The sequence below is a fragment of the Protopterus annectens genome, chromosome 1.part0 (assembly GCF_019279795.1).
Source record: "Protopterus annectens isolate FY-2018-M chromosome 1.part0, PAN1.0, whole genome shotgun sequence".
Taxonomy (NCBI): Eukaryota; Metazoa; Chordata; order Ceratodontiformes; family Protopteridae; genus Protopterus; species Protopterus annectens.
The window spans coordinates 30,737,903-30,765,447 of NC_056725.1; the positions used below are offsets into that span (position 1 = coordinate 30,737,903).

Here is a 27,545-nt window from a genome sequence, read left to right on the forward strand (position 1 = left end):
CCATTCTGAGGCGACAGTCACTGCTCATGTTGGTACTCTCCCAAGATTAGGACATAAAAGCACTGATTAAGTGCTTAACAAAACTTTAAGGACTTAGCATAAGCAGTCTTCTTCCAGAATTCAGAGCATGTTACTGGCACTTTAAGTACTACAAAGATCACTACAATTCACAAATTCTACCAAAAAAAAAAAAAACAAACAAAGCAGCCCATACTTGAACATAGTACTTTAAATAAACATAATTAGCGGACCGGAGTTCAACTGTGGCGACCCCTAACCGGGAAAAGCCGAAAGACACAACAAATTTAAATAAAACATAACTCGTACATCAAATACCTTGCAAACGAATATACTCACTTGCCAAGTTACACCAAACTTCCAGGCATCATTACATACTACCAGTTAGTAGTTTTTCGATGTGATGTAGTCTCAAAAGTTAATTGAAATTCCAGTTAAAAAATGAAAAAAAAATAGAATAGAACAATGAATGCTGAAAATTGTTGTTCACCTGTAAAGATGTTCTTTGCCCCAGGTCAAGTCTACTGCATCTCATGAACACACCACCAGAACTTGTATACTAACTCAGAGATCTCAATACCTTGAAGAAAAGTGAATATTCTGAGAAACAGCAAACTTCAGTCTTTCAGTGTTGCTATTGTTGGACAAACACTAATGAAAGTTATTGCTGGAATGTATGTACATAGTTGTTTCTATGTAATTAGTCTGAACAATAATTAGTCTGAACTATTCTGTCATTGCTTACATTCAGACCAAGTCTGAACTTCGTCAATATCTTGCAATGCACTACTCTGGTAAACAAATTTACATGACATTCACTTACACAAGACGAAAACCGCGAAAGATGGAACACCCAAATGGCAAAGTTTTCCCAGCATAAACACTTGCCCAACATGCCTTTTTCACCTCTTTAATGCAATCCCGGAGCTGGTATAAATAGAGGGGGTTTGGGGAGGGGTGAAGCCCCTCACCTAGGTGGGTTTTACTTGCCTCGCTGTGTGTTTTATTTATGTTTGGGCAAGTATTTACTTACCCTGGGAAAATGTTGCCATTTGGGTATTTCATCTTTCGCTAGTTTCATCTCACGTACATAAATGTCTGTTGTATAGGCGTGGATTTCGAACAAGATTTATATATACATAAACATGCACACACGTGTGTTTATGTATAGAGACTAGTAGAATATCAAAACAATTTTCCAACAAAATGGGTACACTATTCAGTCCAAAACCTAACCAAAATAGCACAGCTAAACACTATTAAAACCTGTTAATATACAGCCTTCTTTATTATCATTTATTCTAACATTCCAAAAGCACAACTCCGTAAGCTGAAATGGACTTGTAACAAGACTGGCAAACATGTAGCCAGCATCCCCAATACAAAGAAAAAAAAGTCAACACTGTAAAGCTTTACAAAAAGTAACTGATCAAAGCTAAAACACACAACTCTAAAGACATTGAGAAATATCTTTAAAAAGCCCAATAAATACCAAACTACTACAACTATTAACAAATATGGTCCATCCACAAGCCTAAAATCCATATATCTTTTAAAAAGCCCTATAAATGCCAAACTACTGCAGCTATTAAATTGGGATTTTAGGCTTCTGGATAGACCATATCTCAAAACCTAATAAAAAAGTTATTAATCCAAATAATAAACTCCCTTAGCTCAGTACTTTTAGACAAAGTATGGGATTCTACAATACTCAACCTGAAAGAAGCACCAAACCCCAAGATATTTAATCAAACTAAAATATTTAGCATGTCTCTGCACTCTTAACATCTTATTAGACGTATTCTTATTCCTACTATCATACAAGTCATTTACTTAATTTCTCTTACTCATACACTCCCTTTCCTGCCTCTTCTTTGCCCCTACGACATACACTTACCTCTCATCTCCCCACTCTTAATTTTACTACAATATTTAACAATACCTTTAACAAATGACATGATGATCGCTCAAGTATACATATGTACATATATGCATATTCCTCATCTTGTATTGATCATGCTCCTTATGATGTACATATGTTTTAGCCCACTTTGACATTCATTTCTAGATACCTTGGAGCATTCCTTCCCAAGCCTCAACTGAAAATGGACTTCTACTCAGACTAATCCAGTAAACAAATAAAAATAAAATAATATACATTAAATATCAGTTATATGTACATCTACATAACTGCAGTCTTAAAACTATTCATGTTATACTGCCCAGCCACCAATAAACATAGCTATTTACCCAGATTGACGATCCCAATCATCAAAACAAAGAGACAAACTTCACAGCAAATTCGCCATCCAATTCATAAGTAAGTTTATTAAGCATTTTCTTTGGGGGGGGGGGTATCAATTATATCCCTGCTCAACACATTTATATACATCTTAACCAACCACTTTTACTAAGTACAAGATAAAGTTTAAAACAGAAAAGCTAATACCTTGCAGACAAACGAAATGCCAGCCTAAACGTTAACTTTCACATTACAGCTTACATATCGTGTTCCTCACTATTACAGTCTGTCTTTTTTTTTTTTTTAAACAAATAATTGTCTTCTTTAGGAGTGAAAAGGACTAGTAGATATGGACGCTGAGTAAAAATTTAAATACAAAATGGGGATTCATTGGATTTTATTTCATACGGGGGGTGTGGAGACTTGTGACTCACAAAACCTTCCTGAAGATTATTGGAGAAAAGCTTATTCTGGATATCACCAATTTTCTTTTCCATAAATATTTATTTAAAAAACTAAATCTATAAAGCTGAAAAATACCTTAACACACTAACTGTAATCAAAAAGAGAGAAAGTTTTTTGCACTAGTTAAAAATGTGGCTTGACATGCACCAAAATTCAATTTTCACCTGGGAAAATACCACTTCAGTAACCAGATTGGCTAACTGGTCACAGAACCTGACATGATCAGGACCAAAGAAAAAAGCAACACACAACATTAAAAATAGCCTTTTCCTAATCCAATAATATAAACAGATCACAAGTGCAGACTAACTGTAAGCTTGCAAAATTAGAAGCACGGAGGGAAAAAACGGGGCATGAATTTAAATACAGCATTACAGAAAAGCAATGCTAACATTTCGACATACAACTTCAGATATTTTATGTTTCAAAACTGTTCACTGTTGTGAAGTTGTTTGACATTTAAGTAATCACAGAGTTAGTAGGCTGGTTTCAGAGGTGGCTTTTAAAGAATTAGAGCAGAAGGCAAAGTAAATATTTAATTTGCTTATTAGATTTGTTAACTGGGGTACTGCACTGATCCAAAGGAACCTATTTCAGGTTCAGGCCAGGCAGCAACAGGAAGCACAAACATTCCAAGTACAATGTGGGAAATTACTCCATCAAGAATAAACAGCAACCGAAAGAAATGGACAACATTAATGACAAAAAGCAGTGGACAGCAATGATACAAACATAAGAACAATAAGGAGACAGAGAAAAAGCCAGAAGCAAGAAAGTGAAGAATATGGTAGAAGAACAAGGGAAAGGAAATAGAAAAGAAATGGGAAATAGGTATAGAATAAAGCAATATGAATACAAGAAAATGTATAGAATAAAGCAATATGAATACAAGAAAAGGACAGAGAAGAAAAGGAATGGGGGGATTGTGAAAAGGACGCAAGAGAAATTACCACAGTGAACTAATCTTGTTATATGCAGCATTATGACAAAAAGTGTAACAAGATAGGAAATGTTATAAAGAAATCATTTAATTCCAAAAAATTATTCATTTCTTGCATTTTTAAAGAAATGTTTTTTTTTTTTTTTTTTTTTACTAAAAATTATTTAACTCATAAATATAGCTAGGATTGCCTAGTGAAGTTGGTACAGCCCACCACAGTTCACGCCCTAAAATGGAGAAGCTATAATTACTCTATTTATTCACTGCCAAAGTATTATGAAGTGAGAGAAAGAGTAGGGGCGATATTTTACTTGATGGCCTCACCTTTCGTTTTGTGCAGAAGTGGGCATGTCACAAATTGATTGATGACCAGGTCTGCATATGTAATGAGCCATGATCGACATGACATGCTAATCTGCTGTTGAGATCACTATGCGCATGCTAACGCAATAAAAGTATGCATCAAACATACCACCCCCAAAAATGAAAAATGCGTTAACAGCAATCAAGCATGGAGATGATCTACTTAAGAAACTAATTAACCCACCGACTTCACTTAATAGTGGTGGAGTGTTATTATTTTGCTTTTACTTTGAAATAGAATTAGGACACTGTTCCGTAGTCCATGTCTACACATCATACTGGGTAACAAACTTAAGGTCTAATTTTTTAAAGATCGCTTTCATATATTGCTTGTTTTTCTCCCAATAAAATGTTGTAAACTTCTTACAGGTGGCTTTTTTTAGATATATATGAAATATGCAGCAATTAACAAATACAGATTATTTTTGTGTGCCCGTACGTTTTTAGACTGAAGTTTTGTAATCGTAATCACTGGGCTGCCTCAACAGATATCATAGATGTTCGGACATTTGAGAAGTTAAATAGAAAATTACTGATTATTGTAATAGATTTCCTGTCCGTACTCGTGTAGAGTGCAGGATTTCAGTTTTAATTATAGAATTATTCTTTTTTTATAGGTTATATTTATTACTGATTTGGGCAACGTTTTATTACATGTCAATAAGTGTCTTTAGTGAAGGGCTTCATTTTTAATAATGAATTGTAGTGGTTGTCAGTGAGCTTGTTTTATTTTTTTTTTTACATTACATTCTACATTTGTAGGGAATGCATATTCATTAATGAAATATCACAGGGGTGGGTTTTGGGCGGGGCTTCCTACTCCACATCTGGTGAAGCCTTCAAGTAAAAAAAAACACCATAGTAGGCTCTAACACTTTCACTGGCTATGAAAAACCTGTAAGATTTTAACAAGTTTTGAATCAATAGTTTACAGAGAATGGCATCAAGTAGTAGTTGGGTTCTTATTGGATAGAAAGCCACTTAGCTTTCAGCAGAAGCACAAAGCAATGATGGGAGCAAGGGGTAATAAATAGCATATTTTATTTGCAACAATCTAAAGGGAAGTCATTTTTTTCATAGACATAAGCAAGTGAGAAATAGGGTTGCCACCTTTCCAAATGCCCAAAGTGGGACATTTGTGCTACAAACATCAGATTTTGCAGGGCAAAACATACCCACGGCCAGTACAAAGGACAGAACTTCAGTTTTTTGCCTGAATAAAAGTCTATTCTTGTAGCATTTTAGTTCCTTATTCTGTTTCTTATAACATTTAGGTGTTTCAGATACAGAATAACTGCTTTATGCAACTATGACATAAAATATAAAAAATAATTTTGCCCTAAAATCTCAGGACAATTGCCATTTTTTCACATTTTTTGCAGGACACAACTGCCCAAAGAGGGACTGTCCCTCGCAAAGTGGGATAGGTGGTAGGTAACCCTAGTGAGAAAGTGCATGCTAACTGGAACCATTTACAGTTTTTCATGCATTACTTCTCTACCTAATGGTGAAAGGAAATGCGAAATCAGTATTACTAAGTCGTAATCAAGTTTACTGAATTTAGCTTTTGTGGGGTAGGCATGAACTGGAAAGTTTAGATGACTATCTAGCGAAAGACCTAACTATTTGAAAGAGCCTGCTGCCTCAAGAGGATTAAGAAGGTCAAGGACTGTGAAACCAGACGGGGATTATATCAAGTTTTGAAAGGCAACAAAAGACCTTACTTAAATAGTAAAGTTTAGAAAATATTATTACAATTAATCCCAGAGAATCACGTTTTACATGAGTTCAAATACTCACTGGTGAACTGTATGACATATACAACACTGTGGCACCAAAATAAATGTTATGTTCACGGGGAAGAGTCTGAAGAAAGAAGCAATAAATAATTCTCAACATTTCAATAAGTAAACATTTTTTTACAATAATGAACAATTTGTTTCAGATGTAATTATATACAAATCACAAAACACTTAAGTGGATTGTGAAATTATAAAGATTTGCGTCAGTTTTTCCCTGACAAACACTCGGCTCTAAGACGCAAGAGTACACTAAAGTACGAGCAGCTTGATCACAACCGTTTGCAAAAAATATCAATCAAGGTGCGTGCGCTAGGAACTAAATAAAGATCACACGCAAGAAGTTTTCATTCAGAAGGGGGGGGGGGTACTAGATTGAGAGCACTATAGTCTATAACAAATCAGATTTGCGATAGTACAAGCTAAGGTCGAGACAAAACTAAGCAAATGGACGTGGCAGGATAAAATACTGCAAGGGGCTGAGGGTAGAGGATTTATTTAGAGAGAAAATGCTTATCAAGTACAACCAAAGTTTTCCACAAAAGATACACAACTAGACAAACACAAGTGGGCCACGCGGTCCTTCAATAATCAAAATAAAAGTTTCTAACAGTGGCAGCTAGCGGCTATGTCATATGACCTCTCCCTAGACTGCCTTTAATGCATAACACGCTGACAAATAAAAAAAAGTTAGCTTTCGGAAAATGTCAAATAGGAGTAAAAAGAAATTCTGGGAAATCCGGAAGTAACGCAAGCACCCAGATCCACAATACAACAAACAACTATTCAAAAGGAGAGGCAATCACTGTTAACCAAAATGAGCAATGTTGGATACTTTTGAAACGCAATAAAACCTTTCTAACTGCAACTGATTACACTTGGTGAAAAATAACTTTTTGATAAGTCTCTCACTACGTATAAAGTCTTACCTCCGCTACAGTTATCTACTTTTATCTGACTCCACATTATTTATGGAAAACACATAATCAAAACATAACGACAGCCATATTCAACGAATCCACTTACATCCGGGATAAAACACGTTCATTGGCTAGCCTTAAAAACGGTTGCTCCGCCTTCAAGTAGATTTCTGACAATACTTACTTATACAGCAGTACAACGAGTAAAAGTTGAAACGAAAGAGTAAGCTTGACAACAGTTTTATGTTGCTGTTTTGTGTTTATATTTGTTCCTTCAGATATAAAAAAGATATTTTAAAAGCATCTCGCTTATACGCGATAGGACGCTGCAGTACAGTAGATGCTTTGTAAATAACAGGACAGTAAATACTTTACTTTTTTCTAATTAGGCACTGAGCCCATCATGACTGCTAATAAGCCGAAGGCCTTAAGAGGTCTGAAATCTCGGGTATCTGCACTATAAAAGCCACCCACAACCCCCTTTCCCATTTTTACACGTGGGGTCGAGGTGTCACTTCAACAATCATAGTTATTCTAGAACAGAAAATTCTAAGTCTGAACTTCTGCAAACACTTTCAGCTCTGGGGGTGATGATGTGCTTTCTACCACAGAATGGTACTGTGGGAACTGTAACCCCCCCTTTACAGCACAGTAAATTGCCCATAGGTGTGACTGTACATGCAAGTGTGTGTTATGGATGACCGGCAGCAGCAGGATTAGCCACCTGGCGATGTCAACCTTGCTTCCACTACAGAAATTGCATACAGAAAATTTTAGGCTACGTCTCTTCACAATGTTGTGAAACCAGTGGAAGAGGTGGTAATGTCAATGTTTCCAACAGAACAGAAAGCACACACCCCCCCCCCCCCCCCGCCCAAAAAAAAAAAAAAGTTCAGTGATACTGAATGTAAGTTTAGACTTTAAACGTGCACCTCTGGCTAGACAGAGGAGTGACATATGGGTCTCTGATAGTAACGCTCAAATATGCTCCAGAAGTTCAAGTGAAAAACAAGAAATTCATATCAAGAATCATAACTCTTTGTTATACGTGTAGCTTTATCTGCTTATTGATAGAGGGGGAATGCAAAGTGTTTCACAGGCTTTGAAAGCCAGTAAAGCCCTTATTGACCACTGTCAAAATGACAATAGCAGAACATCTATCCATTTATTTTCTTATCAATTTTAGGTGGGTTAAAGAATGGATAAGGATAGCATGGGAAGAGGCCAAGAATACTGATATCAGTGTACAGACAAAGAGAAAAGAACAGGAGGATCTCAAGGGAAAGACCAGCATTGATAGAGTTTTTAGTAGAATCTACAACAGAAGTTATAGTTAAAAAAGAGATAATTAATAGAGCATATAAAATATTGCACGATAACTATAGCAATCGTTCAGAGGAGGTTAAAAAGGATTGGGAAGAGAGATTGGATAAGTAACTCACAAAGAAACAATGTGAGGATATATGTGAGACTCCAAAATATGCAACAAAGTCTCGAAGATTTAAGATTTCTGCTTGGAAGTGTTTGCAAAGGTATTTTTTACCCCAAACAGACTCCAAAGAATGTTTCCTCAAGTAGACTGCAAACATTTTTTGGGGGGAGTGTAATGAGTTAGACTTTAAAACTTCCCTGCAGACTACTCTGTCAGAAATACTTTGTGAGCAAATTGGTGTTAACTATGGAAATTATTTTTTGAGCTGTCATACAGAATTGGAATTGCCTAGGCATAGTAAGGCCTTGCTGAGTTTAATTCTGGTAGCTGCCAAAAAAAAAAAAAAAACAGCAGCCATACCTCTCCCTACCCCTTAAATACTGACCTTCACCTCACTGACTACTATCTAAGCCATCTCTATCTGCTATCTCTGCCACAGCTACCTATTACTGTACCCTACTCTTTGTCCATTAGGTGGCAGTCTAACCTTAGGCTTGTGCTGCATCCTTTACCCCACTTTTCCCATACTTTATCTCTGACTACTTTCCAATCTTCCTGCTGTACTACACTATTCTTCAGGGCTTTTCCCCCTCTCTATCCAGCTATACTTCTATCATTTTTTTCACTCTATCCCTCAACTACCACATAGTTGCATTATCACACCCTACTCACCTGTAAATACCAAGAGTGCCTCAGGAAATCTGCTATACACAGATTGTCTCTGCAGAATCTTCCTTCTTCTGCTCTGGTTAGGTATAAATAGACTTCTACACCCAGGCCATTCCAAGACACCAACCCCATCAGGTCTCTCCCTTAACAGTCCCAGCCAGATTGCTGATGCTTTCAATACCTTTTTTACTGAAACTGTTCAATCTCTAGCAAACTCCTTACCTACTGTTAGCTCAACTCTCCTATCCTCATCACCTAGAATACCCCCCACCTTTCATTTAAAACCAGTTCCTACATCCCTTATCCACACCTTACTCCACAAACTTAAACCATGTACCCCTTCAGTTGATCTCCTACCAGCTGAATACCTGCAAACTGCAGCAGAAGTACTTGCCTATCCCATCTCCATCCTAATTAATAGAACCATTACTGAAGGCACCATTCCATCTCTCTGGAAAATCTCTCACATTATCCCACTTCACAAGGGTGGTAACTCAACCGAACTCTCTAACTTTTGCCCCATAGCCTTACTCTCTCCTTTAGCTAAAATTATGGAAAAATGCATCCACCAGCAACTACTTGATCACCTTCCCCAAAATGACCTACTAGCTGACTGCCAGCATGGTTTTAGGCCCTGCCATAGTACCACCACTGCTCTCTTATCCTTCTCTGACTGCATTAGCAAACATCGTAATAACAACATGCTTTCTTTTGCACTTTTTATTGACCTCTCTAAAGCCTTCGATATGGTTAATCATCAGACACTTCTAAACATACTCAAATGACTCTCTCTTGACACACAGGCACTAAAATGGTTCAAGTCCTACTTAGAAAACAGACCTCAAGCTGTCCTTTGGGACAATCCCCTATCCACACCTCTCCCTATTATCCTTGGTGTCCCTCAAGGCTCTATCCTGGGTCCGCTCCTTTTTTCCATTTTTATTAATGATCTAAATATAAATCTTCTGAATCAAAGTCTATACCCGTTCGGGACAACAACAAAATACTGAACAAAAATTCCCAAACAGATAATCCACTCACAGTGAAAAGCCAGCAAAATTAATCCAACCGGTTGAGGCTGATGCAAAAAGAATTTAATAAATAAAATCAATATACAAAGTTTAGCGCTTTCACTCGCAACGAAAGCGAGCTTCCTCAGGTTGAGGCTGATGCAAAAAGAATTTAATAAATAAAATCAATATACAAAGTTTAGCGCTTTCACTGCATAGGTCGAGGAAGCTCGCTTTGCGAGTGAAAGCGCTAAACTTTGTATATTGATTTTATTTATTAAATTCTTTTTGCATCAGCCTCAACCGGTTGGATTAATTTTGCTGACTTTGTACTGTGAGTGGATTATCTGTTTGGGAATTTTTGTTCAGCATTTTGTTAAATATAAATCTTCCTCAAACTACCTGCATACAGTTTGCAGATGACTCCACACTAATTTGTGCTGCCTCATCTTCATCCGAACTCCAATCCATAACTCAAACTGTATTTAACCTAGTAGAAACTGGTTCCTTCAACGGTGTCTCCTCCTAAATGCCAAAAAAATAAAATTGTTATTATTTACTCCAACACTAAAATCCTCCCCAGTAGACCTCACGGTTGCATCTAACAATGGTACTGTTATATCACCTGACCCAACCACCAAACTCTTAGTGTAATAATTGACCACAACCTGAACTTTGACTCCCATATTAACTCAACTATTCAAACTGTAAACAGAAAACACGGTTCCCTTTACAGGATAAAACCTTTACTACCATTGCCCATACCCATCTGATCTCTACACTCCTCTATGCCTCCCCCATCTTTACTAATCTCTCCAAAAGCAACCTCAACAAATTGGCAACCTCCTATAACAACATTGCCAGATTTGCCACTGGCTCCCCATTTCGAACTCACCATTGCCAAAATCTTAAACAGCTAAGATGGCTAGAACTGCAAAATCAGCTACAATCTCAACAACTTATTATCACCTATAAGACTTTGTATCATCCAGGTAATACTCCTATTCTATGTAGCCTCATCACCCCCTACAAAAATCTTACTACCCTTCGCTCAGCAGATAAATTACTAGTATCCATTCAAAAATCTTACCAACAAAGCAGTTGATTCTCTTTTCTCTAATTCTGTAGGGAAAACCTGGAATAGGCTTCCCAGCAAACTCTCATCTCTTACATCATTACCACTCTTCAAAAAGCAACTAAAAATATTTCTTAAATCTCAATGGCTATGCCCATGTATTAATCCAGACTAACACCCTCCCCGTTTATCCTTACTGCTTTTTCCTTCCTCCTAACACCTTTACATTGTGATAGTAAGCCTCCTTACTTTGGTATCTAGCCTTGTCTCTTCAGGTAATTACCACAGAATACATATTTCTGTAATAATCAACTTGCTGAGACGACATATGTTTCCACTTTGTATATATACTAACTTCATGTTGTTTTTGTTATATTTGAGCATTTACTTAAAAAAACAACCTTAAGTATTAGTTTGAATCTGTTCTTTTTTCTAGTCTTCTATATAATTGTCAAACATCTCCTATGTAAATATGTTTCTTGTAATACTGCATTGTTTTTTCTTTTTTTGTAAAACCTGTGCTGATGATCTTTATGTTTAATCTTTATTGACTATGTATATTATTTATTTATTTTTTATATATATATCTCTTTTGAATTAATAGTGTAACTGGAGCTTATCTCCCCGGGCCTCCACTGAAAATGGACATGTATCAAGTTGGACTAGTCCGGTCAACAAATGTAAAATAAAATAAAAAAATAAAATAAATAATTACTTGAAAATGGAAATCAAAGTCCAAACCAACCTTACTAGAAGTAGTAAATATAGTAACAGCCATAAAAGAACTGGAAGTGGGATCTTTAGAAAGGGCAGTGGCAGATTACACAGAAAAAATGGGAATTGTGGGAACAATATATGCAGAATAGTGTTTTGTAGGAGGAATGAGGTTTAAGAGAAGGCAGGAAATGAATGAGGTATGTAGCAACTGACTATGACTTTACAGAAGATTATACATTCCAAATGAACTCTCAACTCTTTCTTCTACACTGCTTTTCAAAAATTATCTTAAAGAATATTTTAAAACACACTGGCTATGTCCCTGCTCTAACCCTGACTAATAACTTCTTTTCCCCATCCTGCTCTTCCTATACTTCTCTGTTCTGTCAGTCTGACGCCTATCAATGTTAACTAGTAAACTAACCTCTAAACAGTATTTAACAAGTTTTCCTTCTTAGAACTCTATAAGAGTTTACTTACTCTAAAAGTGCTAGCCCTCCCCTAAACTAGATGTAAATATAAGTTTGTACATCTGTAAACCAGGCACACACACACAAAAAAATATATATATTATGTTTGTTTAGTGTATTATATCTTAGACTAACCCTTACTAAAGGACTCTGTATAAATTTTTATTTCTATGTATAACCCTGTATCAGTTTTTATGTATGAAATAAACAATGTACTGCAAATCATGTTACTACTGCATATAATGTATGTTATCTCACTGGCTATGTTTGGAGCTTTTCTCCCCGGCCTCTACTGAAAATGGACATATATCCAGTTAGACTAGCCCGGTCAACAAATGTAAAATAAATAAAATAAATAAATAAATGTGATATACAGTATAATGTTTACAACTGAAATATGTCAATATGGTTTGTTTTCAATTATATGAATGTATGATTGCCTATGTCATAAGTAATAATTCAATGAAGATGTTTCTTGTTTAAAAAAAAGAAAGAGTTTTTAAATATTGCTCTAATTCACTTAAAATGCTAATAAAATGGCAAGTTATCCATCAGTATGTGCTTCTGAATAATAAGAATTGTGCAACTCTATTTCTGGCATTTTTGGCCAACACGTTTACTATGGATAAGCCAAAAATATTAGATTAACTCAGGTACAATTGTAAGGCATACCCAACAGTCAAAACAATGTTGTTTTTTACTTCTGTTGTTGCTGCTTCTTGGTCAGTACTGTTAATGTTTACTGCAGAGTGAGACCCAATATTGACAGCGCTTAGGTTCAAAGGTTCATAGGTAGGTAACAGGCTATTGGCCCAAGGGCCTAAGTAAGCCTAGCCAACAAGGTTCCCTGGCTTATGCCACCCAAGAAAGTTAATTTCCTGTGCCCCTGTCGGGCAGAGCCACAGAAGTGATCCCTGGTGTGTATTTACTATTTCCTATCCACTCATCAAGATTTTTCTTGAAGAGTGCTAATGAGGAACTTTGCTTGACATAGATGGGTAGCTTGTTCCAGAGTATAACAAGTCTCTGGGACAGGACTCTATCCCTCCAGCATGTCCTGTTTATTGTGGTAACAAGGTTTAGGTCCCTAGAGCATGTAGCTTGGAGGGATTGGGATTGCTTTAGGTGTAGCATGTCCAACAGCTCTGGATTTAACATAGCTTTATATGTTAGGCTGAGCTCTCCTCGGAGTAGGCGATATGCTACAGAGTACAGCTGGAGTTTTTTGAGACGGTCAATGTAGGGCATCTGTTTGAGGCCAGTAATCCTCTTTGTAAGCTACTTCTGCGGCCTTTCCAGCTGCTGCAGATGTCTTGTGAGGTACATTCCAAAAGGGACGTTGTACTCTATAATGGGTCTAATGACTGCCAAGTAGAGGGGAACAATGATCTCTTTTTTCCTGGATGAGAACCCTTTTGTGATGAGGTGTGCCACATAGAAGGATTTCCTGACTACTGTGGCGATGTGATTATCAAAGGAGAGACTACTGTCCACCTGGGTCCCAAGGTTTCTTATCACACATTCGGCATTAAGTAGACTGCCGTTTATGTGGTAGTTCATAGGAACAGAGTTTTACCAAAGGGGATGACAATGCACTTTTTGGCACTGAGCTTGAGGCCTTGCCTATGACACCAGGCATCTGTCTCAGTGAGACCCTTCTGTAGGATGTCCACATCATTTGGGGACTCGACTATGGCTCCTAGTTTGCAGTCATCTGTGAACTTCATTAGCCAGAGGCCTTCTGTGTTACCCTGTACTTCAGAGAAGTAGATATCAAACAGGAGGGGTCCCAGGACTGAACCCTGTGGCACGCCACTTGTTACTGGTTTGAAGTCAGATTTGGAGTCTGCAACCTTTACAGTGTGGGTTCTGTCAGTAAGCCAGTTGACAACCCATCTTGTGATGTAGGGATTTATACCAAGTTTAGTGAGTTTAGCTATAATTCCAGAATGGGGATGGTGTCAAAAACCTTGCTGAGGTCAAGATAGGCTGTGTGAACCACCTTACCCTTGTCTATGGCTTTGTTGACTGCCTCAAAGAAGTCAATCAGGTTCAGAAGGCATGATCTCACAAACCCGAACTGGGTGGGGTCTAGAGTTTGGAGGTTACCAATGTTTCTGTTTATGAGTTCCATGATGATACGTTCCATGGCCTTGCAGACCAGGCTCATCAGGCTAATAAGGCGATACTTCCCAGGATCAGTGGAGGCTCCCCCTTTGTGGAGTGGGATAACTGTTGTTGTGCACCATTCAGTGGGCACAAAGCCTGACGTGAGACTATGACTGAACATGGTGCTTAGGTGGGGAGCCAGTTTATTCTGAAGTTAGTGCAAAATGCAGCCTGAGATGTTGCCTGGTCCCATGGATCCTGTGTTTTTGGTTTTAGAGAGTGCAGCTTTTACCTGCATAGATGTGATTACAGGAACTCTGCATTCTTTCTGTATAGATATGGGCCCTTTAGGGGGTGAGAGGGGGGTAAAGTTAGCACTGAACCTATCTGCCAGGATGTTGGCAATATCAGTTGGTTCTGTAATTTTCGTGCCATTGTGCTGTAACTCAGAGCAGATCTGGGTGTTGCCATTGAGATTCTTCACATAGCTATAGAATGCTTTGTGGTTGCCCTTAGAATTAGTGGCAATTTTGTTTTCATAGCTAGCTTTGGAGGATCTTTTAAAGGATCTCAGCTTCTTGCTGAGGCTGACCAGGGAGCTCCTCCACTCATGGGATTTTACTCTCTTTTGCAACAGTTTCTTCCTTCTGTTGTACAGTTTGTTTATGGCAGGGGACCAAATGATTGGCTCCCTTTTTTGGAGGATAGCATCTTGGTTCTGTTTGGGATAGCATGATCCATGTACTCGTGTAAGTGCTTATAGAGTGCATTTGTGTAGGATTCAGCAGTCATAACTGTATTGTCCATCTGCACGAAGCATGAAGTTGGCTTTGGAGAAATTTTTTACCATGGTTTCCTTAATGGTGGGTGGGGGCGTGATGCGGATATCTAGGGTGATTAGCGTAGGGTCAGATCTGACCAACGAGGAGTTGACTTCAGGTGTGGAACACCAGTCACTCATGTTGGTAATGACTAGGTCTAGGATATTGTTGCCCCTGGTGGGGGTGTGGATAAGTTGATCCAGGGCATTCGAATTTATGAATTTCAGAAAGCGTTGAGCAAAGGAGTTGGTACATGAGTAGTTTTCCCAGTTAATGGTGGGGTAGTTGAAATCGCCCATTATTAGTGTGTTTGGTTGAACCCTAATATTTTCCAGTATATCAAGAAAAGAGGAGTGGGAATCCCGGGGCATGGTGGGGGATCTGTAACAAGCTACAATTGGATTGCAATTTTGCCCAGCGTTAGTTGCACTTGGATAACCTTGGATGCATTATACTGTGCAACTAGCCTGGAGGCATGGATAACCCTAATGAATATGGACACACCTCCGCCTTTGGTGTTCTGATCCAGGTTAGATGGCCAAAAAGTGTGGTATGAGTTATAGCCTGGTAATGCAGGTCTCAGTCACTGCACAGAGTCTGATGTTCTCCATTTTTAGGAGTGTCTCAAGAGAGTGCATTTTGAGATTTAGACTTCTAACATTGAGTAGCATTACCCTCAGTTTTTGCTTGCCTGTTCCTGTTAGAGTGGTGAATTTGTTACTTGAACCTTGCCTAAAAAAGGCACTATAGGGGCGGCAAGACCCTTAGCCAGTATCCAGAATCCCAGGGGTGACAGGTGCAGGCCATCTCTGGCAAAGCATTGTGGTCTGTCGACCATGTCATCCCAGGCAGACAGATAGTGGATCTCCTTAAAATGACACCAGAAGCTTAGCCAATTGTTGAAGTCAATCATTTTGTCCTTGTACTGCGGTATCATTCTGGGTGATGGCAGGATACTACTCAGGGCTAGGATCATTCCTGCCTGGGCTACAAGATCAAAGAGCTCTTCCATGTCTCTTTTCATGTAGTCCAGAGAGGTACGTCTCAGGTCATTCACACCAACATGGACAATGACAGAGTCATATTTGTACTTGTTGTGGAGTGACCTGAGTGCATGGGTTATGTGGCACATCCTGGCACCCGACAGGCAGCTGTTAGTAACCTTCTCCTTGCTTAGCCTAGTGAGTGGGACATCAGTGTCCCTGACTATAGAGTCACCTATGACTACTGTGTTGGGTACGCTGTTTTGCCTTATGGGCTGTGGTTAATTGGCACACTGAGTCTATGGGCTATGTGTCATTTGGGTTGTGTTGGGGGGGATGGAGGTTGCTTGCGTTTCTGCTTTGGAGGTCTCTGTTGCTTGAGCAGATTATTATTGAGAGCCCCTGTGAATGTTTTTGTGTTTCTATGTGTGGATTTTGGTGGTGTAGGTTTAGTGGGACTATGTGATGAGTGTGGTGTGGTGCAAGTGTTTACCTTCTCCTCTTGACTGTGATTAACAATTAAAATCAGATCTCACACTAAAGTAGTGTTGAACAAGCTTGTCTTTTTCTCAGCGTAATCATTGCACTTCGTGCACTACCAAGTTATTAGGTGTTCGAAACATGGATGCCAAAAAATTCACCTTGAGCAGACTGCAGCATAGCCTGAGAGGTGAATCTTGACATCCTTGATAGGAATAGACAAGCAAGAGCTATGCTCAAAGACGTAATTATAATTCTTTATAGCCCACAGAGCTTTATTGGCTCCGTGTATTACTAAATAAATAAAAGAGAATAGTGCTTTAAACACAGCCAATAAACATCCAAAATAAAGCACCTAGGAACCAGCAAAATGAAGCCACCAACACAGTGTAGAAAGGAGCAAATAAAACAGACTTTTTTTGCTCCTTTCTACACTGTGTTGGTGGCTTCATTTCGCTGGTTCCTAGGTGCTTTATTTTGGATGTCCATGTACTACTAGTTACAGGAAAAACATGCAGAGCACAACATGTACTGCACACTTTGAAAGCCATGAAACTATGCCCACTGACAATGGTATCATCTGCGCGTGTCTAAAGGCAGCAAATTCCACATTCATGTAAATACTAAGTCAGAGATCACACAACAATGGGGAAACTTCATTACCCAGACTTTTTGTGACCCCACTATAACCATAGTACTGGAGTCAATAACAGTGGCAGTCATCAAACTGCTCAACACAGTTTCCAACTGTCTTCAATGCCAGAGGGGTGATTTAGCTAAACACACATATAACGAACAATACCAACACCACCAACACAGCCAGGTTACTTTCTGTTCTCACATATAAGCCAAACAGCTTAAATAATGACTCAGATGAGATGTAAAACATAAAGTTAATAATCAATTTAATAAAATAGTTGTAGCAAGATTAAAATAGGATAAGTGCTTTCAGATCTGATGAAGGGTCATAAGAACCCAAAAGCGCTTATCCTATTTTAATCTTGTTGCAAGTATTTATTTTATTAAAGCGATTATTAATTTTATTTTTTACATCTCATCTGAGTCATTACTTAAGCTGTTTGGCTTATATGTGTGAACAGAAAGTAACCTGGCTGTGTTGGTGGTGTTGGTATTGTTCGTTATATATCATCTTCACCAACACCACACTTCAGTGGGAGTCTTCCTATTTTTTACTTTGATTATATATGGTTCCCCTTTGAATAACTGAATTACCAGAACGTCGACTCGCAGAACAATGAAACAACATCATCGAAAACTCATAACAGCAAATAACTGGATTGGCGAAATTAGTCTCTGGGAAACTAACCACTTGGCCACCACTGACAAACTTTGCCCTTTCCTCCACCATAGTGTGATCTCGGAGTTGTTATATTTACATAGGGGTGGTGTGGGTGCGCAGCCCCTGGAAGGTTTTATTTATGTATAATTTTATTTTTTATACTGCGGAGTTTTGGAATTAAAACTCAGTAGTATAAAAAAAATTATGCATAAATAAAACCTTCCAGAGCGAATTTTGCCATTCTGGGAGTTCATTGTTATGAGTTTTCCATGATGTCTTGCTGTTGTGCGAGTCAACGTTTGGTAACTTCGACTATTCAAAGGGGAACCATATATACTTTTTATTTTATTTTATATTTGTTTACCAGGATAGTCTGACTAGACACAGGTCCATTTTCAGTGGAGGTCTGTGCAGAAAAGCTCAATAGTAAGTACCAAAATTAAACAATATGATTAACAATTTTGAAGAAGCAAATATGAGAAAAAAACAACGTAAAAAGCAATATAAAAAAATACTGTGTAAGCAAATATGGAAAAACTATATATATATATATATATATATATATATATATATATATATACAGAAAATAAAACATAGTTAACCATAGATCTTCATGCGATAAGTCTACAATGTCCATAAGCAGTTAGAGTTTCATAAGACTGTAAAAAGTTATACGGTGGTTGAAGTAGGCAGTGAGTTTTATGGAGCGAATGAACAGAAGGGTTTATGTAATGCAAGGGCATAGCCATTTTTCCATTAAGTGTGATTTAAGTGAGTTTTTAAAATGGGTAAGAGTTGAGGCAGAAATCAGAGAAGAAGGGAGGTTATTCCAGGTTCTAGCTATGGTGTGAGAGAACACAGCTTGTCCTGCGATATTGTTAGCCTTTGAGATACAGAGTAGAGATTTGTCGGATGAACGGAGAGGACGATTTGTATTATAGTGGGTGAGGAGTTGGCCTAGTGCTGTTTTATTTTCAGAATGTCTTACAACATTGTAGGCAATGACCAGCTGGTAGTAATTTAGTAGTTGGGGAAGTTCTAACCATTGTAGTTCCCTTAGAGCCTGGCAGTGGTGGGTTCTGAAGGTGGAGTTATTCGCAAATTTGACGATTTTGTTATAACATGACTCAAGTCTGGCAAGGTCAAGTTTTCTGACTTGGGTAAGGATAGGAGCGGCATACATTAAAGTGGACAGTAGGTGAGTTTGGGCAAGGGTAATCCAAGCTTGTCTTGTGAGGGATTTTCTGTGTTTATATAGTGTTCTTTTTGATTGTTTGTGAAATATGGATGTTAAAAAGTAGGCTTTTGTCAATCTCAATGCCCAGGATTTTGGTTTGGTCAGACGGGGAGATAATAGTGCCATTTTTGGAGGAGAATGTGAAGGATAAAGGGGTAGGCATGGTTTTGTTGGGCTGAAAAGTAACAATTTAGTTTTATTAGGGTTTAGGATAAGTTGGATTTGAGTGATCCATGTTTCGATAGAGCTAAAAGATTCCTGAGTGAGTTGTTGTAGAGTGGTGCTTGATGGTGCCGAAAAAATAAGAGTTGAATCGTCTGCGTATTGTATAAGTGAAGCATGCTTTGTGGTGGTATGGAGATTATTGGTATACATGGAGAAAAGAAGTGGGCCCAATACTGAGCCTTGTGGTACACCTATGGTAGTTCGGATTAAGGGGGTAGTACACCATGCCATTGAACAGATTGTTGTCTTTCAGACAGATAGCTTTTAAACCATGTTATAGTGGATGGGCAAAGGATAGGGAGGCCAGAGTGTCAAGTAGTAAGGAATGTGAGACCATGTCAAATGCTTTGGAGAGGTCTACAAATATTGCAGATACAATGTTGTTGCTATTTCTCTGTTGGTTGACTAGATTGGTAAAAGAGAGCAAAGCAGTTGTGCTGTGTTATTGCCTGAAACCTGAATATATATATATATATATATATATATATATATATATATATATATATATATAGTGTGTGTGTATGTGTGTGTGTATATATATATATATATATATATATATATATATATATATATATATATATATATATATATACATATATACATATGGTACTTGCGTATTATCGCAACCAGATTTTCACGGTTGCGGTAATCTGTTTGTTGGCCCAAAAACAGATTGTGGGACTAAATGTAAGACAGAGTTTGATTTTTTCTTTGGGTACAATGTAATTTGTCCCAAATTAGTAGCGTAAATTAACGCAGAAATGTGAAACTTGCTTTGCGTACATCAAAATTGGTTGTACTGCTGTCTTAGTGCAGAAGTGAATTGAGGACGCATGGGAAATGTTCGTTCATTTTTACTGCATGATGGATTACTACGAAATTGGATACTAAACTTTTTCCTGAGAATAAGAAATCTGGAGCAACACATTTTTTAGGTAAATAACTGGTTTTATTTGACATACATGGAAATAACTGAAGTTAAAGGTAATAGCAATCTAAACAATCAAAAAGAGATGAAGGTCTTGACGATGGAGGCTAAAGTTACGAAGAGCATTCTTGTAGTATTTGACAGAAACTGATTTTTTTGGGGGGATAGCAGTTATTGTTGCAATGTTTTCTGGATGTTTTGCATAGTATTCATGTGGATGTCTTCCGGATGTTTTGAGCAACATATTTGTAAATATTTTTTCGCTGATTAAGGTAGCATTCTTGTAGATGGTTCACTTGTAGATGGTTCACTTGTAAATGGTTCACTTGTAGATGGTTCACTTGCTGGGTTACACTTTTTGTATGGAGAGAAATTGTCTGCTATTGCTGTCAAGATTGCATCAAATAAGTCTTTCTTTAGTGCAAGCTGTGTTTCACGTCAGATATATTCAATTAGGTAGAAGTCCAAATGGTGTCTTGCAGTGCCTCTCTGTTTTTTGTTTTTCCACTTAACAGATCCCTACATTCTCTCTATGTGTTGTGTATGCACTCCTGTGTTTGGATCTACAAAGTTGTAGCTATGGTTTACTTTTTCATGAGTGAAACCAGCATCTTCTAGTTGAGTTTGATATGCCCGCCATGAATCTGAATAAATAGTAGTGCCCTGTTTAATGTATTCTTTGATTTTATTAAATAATGTTGCTGCTGTTCTATCAGGAACGTTTACTAGAAAAGTCTCTCTCATCTCCCTACATATCCCTCCAAATACCCACTGTTGAGGGAGAATACAGCCAGCATTACTTTTACGTCTAGTAAAAAGAGTCTCGTCTATTTCCACAATACACCCTGGCCCTCCGATTTCTTTCTTGTCCTTTTTTCTCTATTTCTAAGACACAGACATCACGTAAATATTTACTTCAGTCTGTGACTATCTTGTCAGCCATGTTCAGTTCTTCCTGACAGAAACTTATAGATGTCATCTGCTTTTCCCAACAATAAATGAAGCAGACAGTGGTGGTAAAATTAATTCTACTTCCTTCAAAGAAATTACTCACTCAAACTCCTGTGTGTTGGTAACATTTTTCTGTATTGCATTTCCAAAAAATCTGCTTCCCATAGTACAATGTCATTGAATGTCTGGAAAAGCATTCTTTACTTGTTGATATAATGCCATATTGCTGGAAAAGTGCTATTGACTCCTTTTCTGTCTTGGGTAGATCCCACAAATGCATTGTATTTATAAAGGTTGTTTTTTGGGTTAGTTCACTACCACTGAATATCTACATAGATCGTCTTTAATAATCTGAAGTATAACTTTGACAACATTTGGATACCTGGTGTCAAAATCATGGCCTCATGCTAAATGCCAAAAAGTGTATAGTCATCCCCTTTGGAAAAAACAAAGTACCCACAAACTACCACATAGGTGGTAGTCCTCTAAATACAGAAGACATAATAAGGGATCTGGGGACCCAAGTTGATAGTAATCTCAACTTTGATAATTGCATTGCCAAAGTGGTTAGAAAATCCTTCTACGTGGCCCACCTAATCACAAAAAGGTTCACATCCAGATCAAAAGAGGTCATTGTAGCCCTCTACTCATCAGACCCATCATAGAATACAACACCCCATTTGTGATGTACCTTACAAGACACCTGCAACAGCTGGAAAGACCACAGAAGTACCTCACCAAGAGGATCACTGGCCTCAAACAGATGCCCTAGGCAGCTCGACTGAAGAAATTACAGCTGTACTCGGTTGCATACCACCTACTCAGAGGTGATCTCTGCCTGACATACAAGGCCATGTCCAACCCAGAATGGATGGACATGCTCCACCTAAAGAAAACCTTATCCCCGCGAGCCACATGCTCTAGGGATCTAAACCTCACCACAACAATAAATAGGACATGCTGGAGGGATAGATTCCTGTCCAGGAGACTTCCCATGCTTTGGAACAAGATCCCAATCTACATCAGGCAGAGCTCCTTGCTAACACTCTTCAAAAGAAATCTTGACGAGTGGATGGGAAACAGAAAGTTTACCTCGGGGATCACTTCAGTGGCTCTGCTGGACAGAGGCACAGGGAACTAATCTAAGGGGGGCGGCGAAAGCCAACACATTCTGGCTATGCTTATAAATGCCTTTGGGCAGATAGCCTAGTACCTACCTATGAACCTATGAGCCTATTTACAGGCTCGCAGCTGGGGATATGGAACGTGTATTACACATAGCTGCTGTATAAACTGTATTTACAGTGACAAGATGTCGAAAAACGCATCGCTTGAAACAAGCACTCATTCCTTTAATTTTACAATGTTTTTGCTACCTAAACAATGTTTTTAGATGAAGTTGACATTGTCAGTGTGATTTTGCATACATTTCTTTTTAGATTTCCGCATCGGGAAGCAAGCGTTATTATTGCGAAAATCTGGTTGCGATAATACGCAAGTACCATATATATGTACATACACACACACACACACATATATATATATATATATATATATATATATATATATATATATATATATATACACACACACACACACACACACACACACACACACACACACACACACACACACACACACACCCTCACTCACCTACACACACACCCACACTCACACACAAGAGGTGTTTGACTTTAACACCATATGACAAATGAACACTACTGCCATGAGCTGCCAAAATCTGATCCACCCAAGTAAGTTTCATAATGTCAAGCAGAACAGCATAGCTTCCCAGGATTTCACTCACCTAACTCTCAGCCAGATGCCTTTCAGTGCTCTTTTACCAACAATAACTGTACCCTGTCTCTAGCTGTTCTGTACATCTATATTATTAAACGTATAGATATATACACAAAAACACATACACGCATACACACTGACTTTTAGGAGGAGATAATAATAGCTCTTCAGAATCACCACTCCTTCCCGCTTATACATTAACAAACTGCCAAGATTGAGAGATCGGTGTGACAAACCAAGTCAAAGTTACTGAAAACATTTAAAATGTGAGCCACCTCTACTGGATTGTCTTATGGTAGCTGTAGTCAAGCAGCTCCTTTTCAAAAGATGAATGCCAACAATTATTATTCACCAATTTGTATAATTCACCCTTATATAAAATACAGCAATGAACAGCCAGCCATGAGTTTCTGAAATGAAATAATGACTTTCTTTATTTAATGAAGTCAGGTTACAGCATTTTTATTTAACCTGAATGATTATACCATCTTCCTTAGTTTGATTTTACTCACATTAAGTAAGATGGTATAATGATTCAGCATTTATAATTAACCTGAATCATTACAATTTCCTTAATGTGAGTAAAATCAAACTTGGTCACATATCCTTCCTAGACTTTACCAATGGAAACAATAATTTATCAGACGAATATAATGCAATAAATGGCATACCGCTGAAAAGTTATGGGAGTTACTATCTTCAGTAACTCAAATAAGTTTATTCAGGATGTTATCAATAAGTTAACAATTTATGCACTCATACATGCATACCAGTAAGGCACAGGTAAGCAAGTAAATTCGAAAAAGAGGAAGCATAGAATTAATAAGACATGCAACAAAGAAAGAGGTACTACTTGTCTCAAAACGTACCTTTGGCATAAAATATACCTAGATTAAAAGTACAGAAACTGCTTAGTCTGCTTGTTTTATTTAGCAAGTTACATAGCTGTATATGTGAACCCAGGCTGATCTCAAAGGTCTTAATTATGTAAGAAAATTGAAAGAGAAAATCCTGAAAGTGTCACTTTCACTAAACAATGAAAGGATCAGGAGCAAGACATAGCAAAAGTTTTTACATAAAAATTATACACAAATTTCATAATAAGCAGAGACATATTTGAGTGTTATACAGGTAAGAGGAGGTGCCCTTTACATAAACACATGTATGGTAACTGCTGCCACAATTAAAATCAAAAACTCAGGTTCTGTAGGACTAGATTTGCCTGGTGATTTCCAAATGGAATCAAAGAAAACCTAAGTAAACCCTTCTCAACCATGTTAAACAAAATATTAGCATGAGGATAAATCTGTAAATATGGTTACAGGCTGAAGTGGTAGTAGTTCTCAAAGAATAAGTTTACACTGAGAACAGAATATCAGCCTGACCAGAACTCTGTATAAAATCAAGGAAAGATTCACAGTGGAGCTTGTATAAAAATGACACGTTGCAACTACTTCTATCACATATGGAACAATATGGGTTTGCAAAGTCTCACCCTTGGAACATTGTCACATTCTTTGAAAAAATAAGAACACAGTATATTCTAGATAACTTGACTTTGATAAAGTATTCCACATAAAGGAATAACTGCCAAATTAAAACAATAACTGTTATTCCATGCAAAACTCAGTGGATGAAACACTGACTAAGCAATAAGAAATAAATCAGGGTTGGAAAATGTGGGAAATAAGTTCCTGATAACCAGATATCCTGATGACTACAAAATGGGTAACATAATTATTTCAGTAAAAGATGCCAACATTCTCCATGATGGACTACAAAAAATATACCTGGTGCAGTATTAATCACCTCACCTTTACTGTCAGAAAATGTAGCATCGTGAAACTTGGTAAAAAGAACATAAATTAGGACTGCATAACATTCATGAGAAATGTCACTATCATTAAAGATCTGGGGATAAGGCTAAGTGACAGTTTCAATACAACCAAGTAAAATAGCACATCTAATAGTAAAATAAGGTTATAGTCAATCTTGAGAGATCACAATAACATTTTATACCTCACTGATCTGATGACTGAATGCATTATTTCATTTTGTAGCATTTGAACAAGTCATCTGGCACAACCTAAAACAATGTTGTTCCTTAGAAACACAAAAGTGCTGGAAAACAACTTTTCAGAAATGCTTTGGGAAATGTCATTATATTCTATTTATCAAGTTACCTAGACGTGAAGTCTGCTTTGTCTGTAAATGTGGTCTATCAGTTACAGTTGAAGGTCTGTGCATGGAATGCATAGATAAGGAAACACTTACACGAGAACAGGGTACTCAATGGGCGAAAAATAAATACATTGAACAAATGGACAGATTCATGCCACAATACTATCTAATGCTATGGAATAAGCTTCTCCTTATAAAAACATGAAATTAAGTCAGATATTAACTTCCTTCAAAAATAATCTTGACAATCCAAAATATGACACTGAATTAAGACTGTCAAATGATGAGACTTCCAAGATGGCTGCACGCTGAGTAACAACTTATTTCTAGCTCTCCCAGTGTGAAAACAGAAACTCAGCAGAGAAGGCTAGTAGACTTGTGTTTATGAGTAAATTTCAGTAAATGGCTAGTAAGTGCACTGCCTGGATGCCAGGAATAAAGAAATACATAAGATATGGAAAAAGAATTGGCTACAAAAGTGAGGAAGAAACACTGATTGAGGAAAGTTCTGCAGCTGTGCAGCAAAAATCAATGCAACCTTCAGACATGACTTCCAATAACCTACAGGAAGATATAAGACAACTGCATACAGGCTTAGTAAAAATAAACAAAACACTGATGGAATATATCAACACAAAGAACAAAAGGCTGGAAAAAATGGAAGAAGCTTTAAACTGATATTCAGATGAGATGATAAATCTGCAAAAATCAGTGGTTGAAATGAAGAAAAGGTTGGCTGAATATGAGACTGCTGAGGAAGAGAATAGAATTAGACAGAGCACAAAGGGAAAACCTAAGTTTTTCAGCTATACCAGAGAAGCTGGAAGGAACAGACTGCATTCATTTTAGGAAAGAACATATAAGCAAGTGACTGGTATTCCACAGTAGGAGTTGTTAGTTGAAATGGCACATTGTGTGTATGCTCCAAACCTGGCTATAAGAAAGTAACCTAGACCTTTAACAGTAAAGATGCAATCCTACCAGTAGAAGGAGTTGATTCTGACAAAACTGTGGCAGAAGGACAAAGTACTAAAAGTGGGAGACAGCAGAGTATTTTTGGAGAATAATTACTCATTGTACACCAGGCAGAACAGGAGCAAATGTATTCCACTCTTCAGGGAATGTCAAGATGCAGGTATGAGATTCAAACTGCTGTACCCAGCTGTATTCAAGGTATTTTTCCCTGGAAAGACACAGTCATGCTAAGAAGGAAATATAAAAGTTTGTCCAACAAAAAGTAAGCTGTGAAACAAAAGGATATTCTGGTTCTTGTTCTTCTGGTAATAAAGACCACAGAGGGAATGTACCTGTGAAACCTTTTCAAAATTTTCAATGGAAAATGTTGGAGAGAAGGAAGGAAGCACGAGAGTTTACTAGAAGAATCATGAGTACACTGAAAATTAAAAAGAACAAGATTTCAGGGATGAACAGTAATAAAACCAGTAGCTTAATATGGGATTACAAAACAATAATTATATTTGTGAAATATAACAGAACAAGAAAATCTAGAAATACTGGACTTTTTCAGAATTTTTTGGACTTGTGGGGGACACTAAAGCATAGCACCATATCATGTCAGATGTTCTTCATTCCACATTGCTGCAGTCCTAACTATTGGGTAGTCCGCTGTCCAGTCGGCCCGAATACCAAAGTATATGGCTGACGTCGGTCAGGGCGCATTAGACTGACGTCAGTACGTCAGGGTACTAATGCGCATGACCGACGTCATATCCTCAGTCTTTTTTGCCGCATGGTCCGATGCAGAAGCAATTTTGCGAGTGCAAGTTGGCGTTCTGAAAGTTTCTGAAGTCAGAGTTTCAGACCGAATCAAAGTTGGCTAAGTACCCCGTTGGGGAATATTTTGGTTTTTTCTTGCCTCAGTATTTAACCGGATGTCAGAAAAAGTGAATAACTGTATTTCTTGTGGGAAACAGATACCTCATAGGGATTACCATACTTTGTGTATACCTTGTTTAGGGCCTGAGCACGACGTTGTTGGATGCCGCTCTTGTGCTAGATTTAACAAACGCACTATTAAGAGAAGGTTAGACTGTGCCAGGTTAGTGTTTGGGAAGCGTTGTAATTATAAAATGCCGTCGGATGCTCCGACACCGGCTTCGGCTAAAAAACGCAAAGATAAAGCAGCAAAGCCTAGGGTGGAGGAACCGACAGTCCCAGACGTCGGTTCTTTGGAAGGCTCAGTGGAGCCGGAGGTTTTGCCAGGTGTCTCTTTGGAGTCTCAGGAAGAGACTTTACTGTTACAGGATGTATCCTCTCAGGAAGTAGGCCAGGCTGAGGGGGCTTCTCAGGTGGCTGTTCTTCCCTCTCTTCCTAAGGTGGTTAGAGCCTCTCCTTCAGTTTCCAAGGCTTCTTTGAGGGGCAGGCCAAGTTTAGCTTCTGTGGGGGTTTC

The 27,545-nt window shown here is 37.9% G+C and overlaps 1 protein-coding gene across 1 annotated transcript in view; it reads right to left on the bottom strand.

Annotated features, from left to right (window-relative positions):
- The window catches only part of PAK4 (p21 (RAC1) activated kinase 4), a gene marked incomplete in the record, with an annotated part of 2,042,725 nt that extends 2,035,864 nt beyond the window's left edge, over window positions 1-6,861 (bottom strand). The window contains 1 exon segment of the mRNA XM_044080579.1: window positions 6,757-6,861.
- Window positions 6,862-27,545: the final 20,684 nt, after the last annotated feature.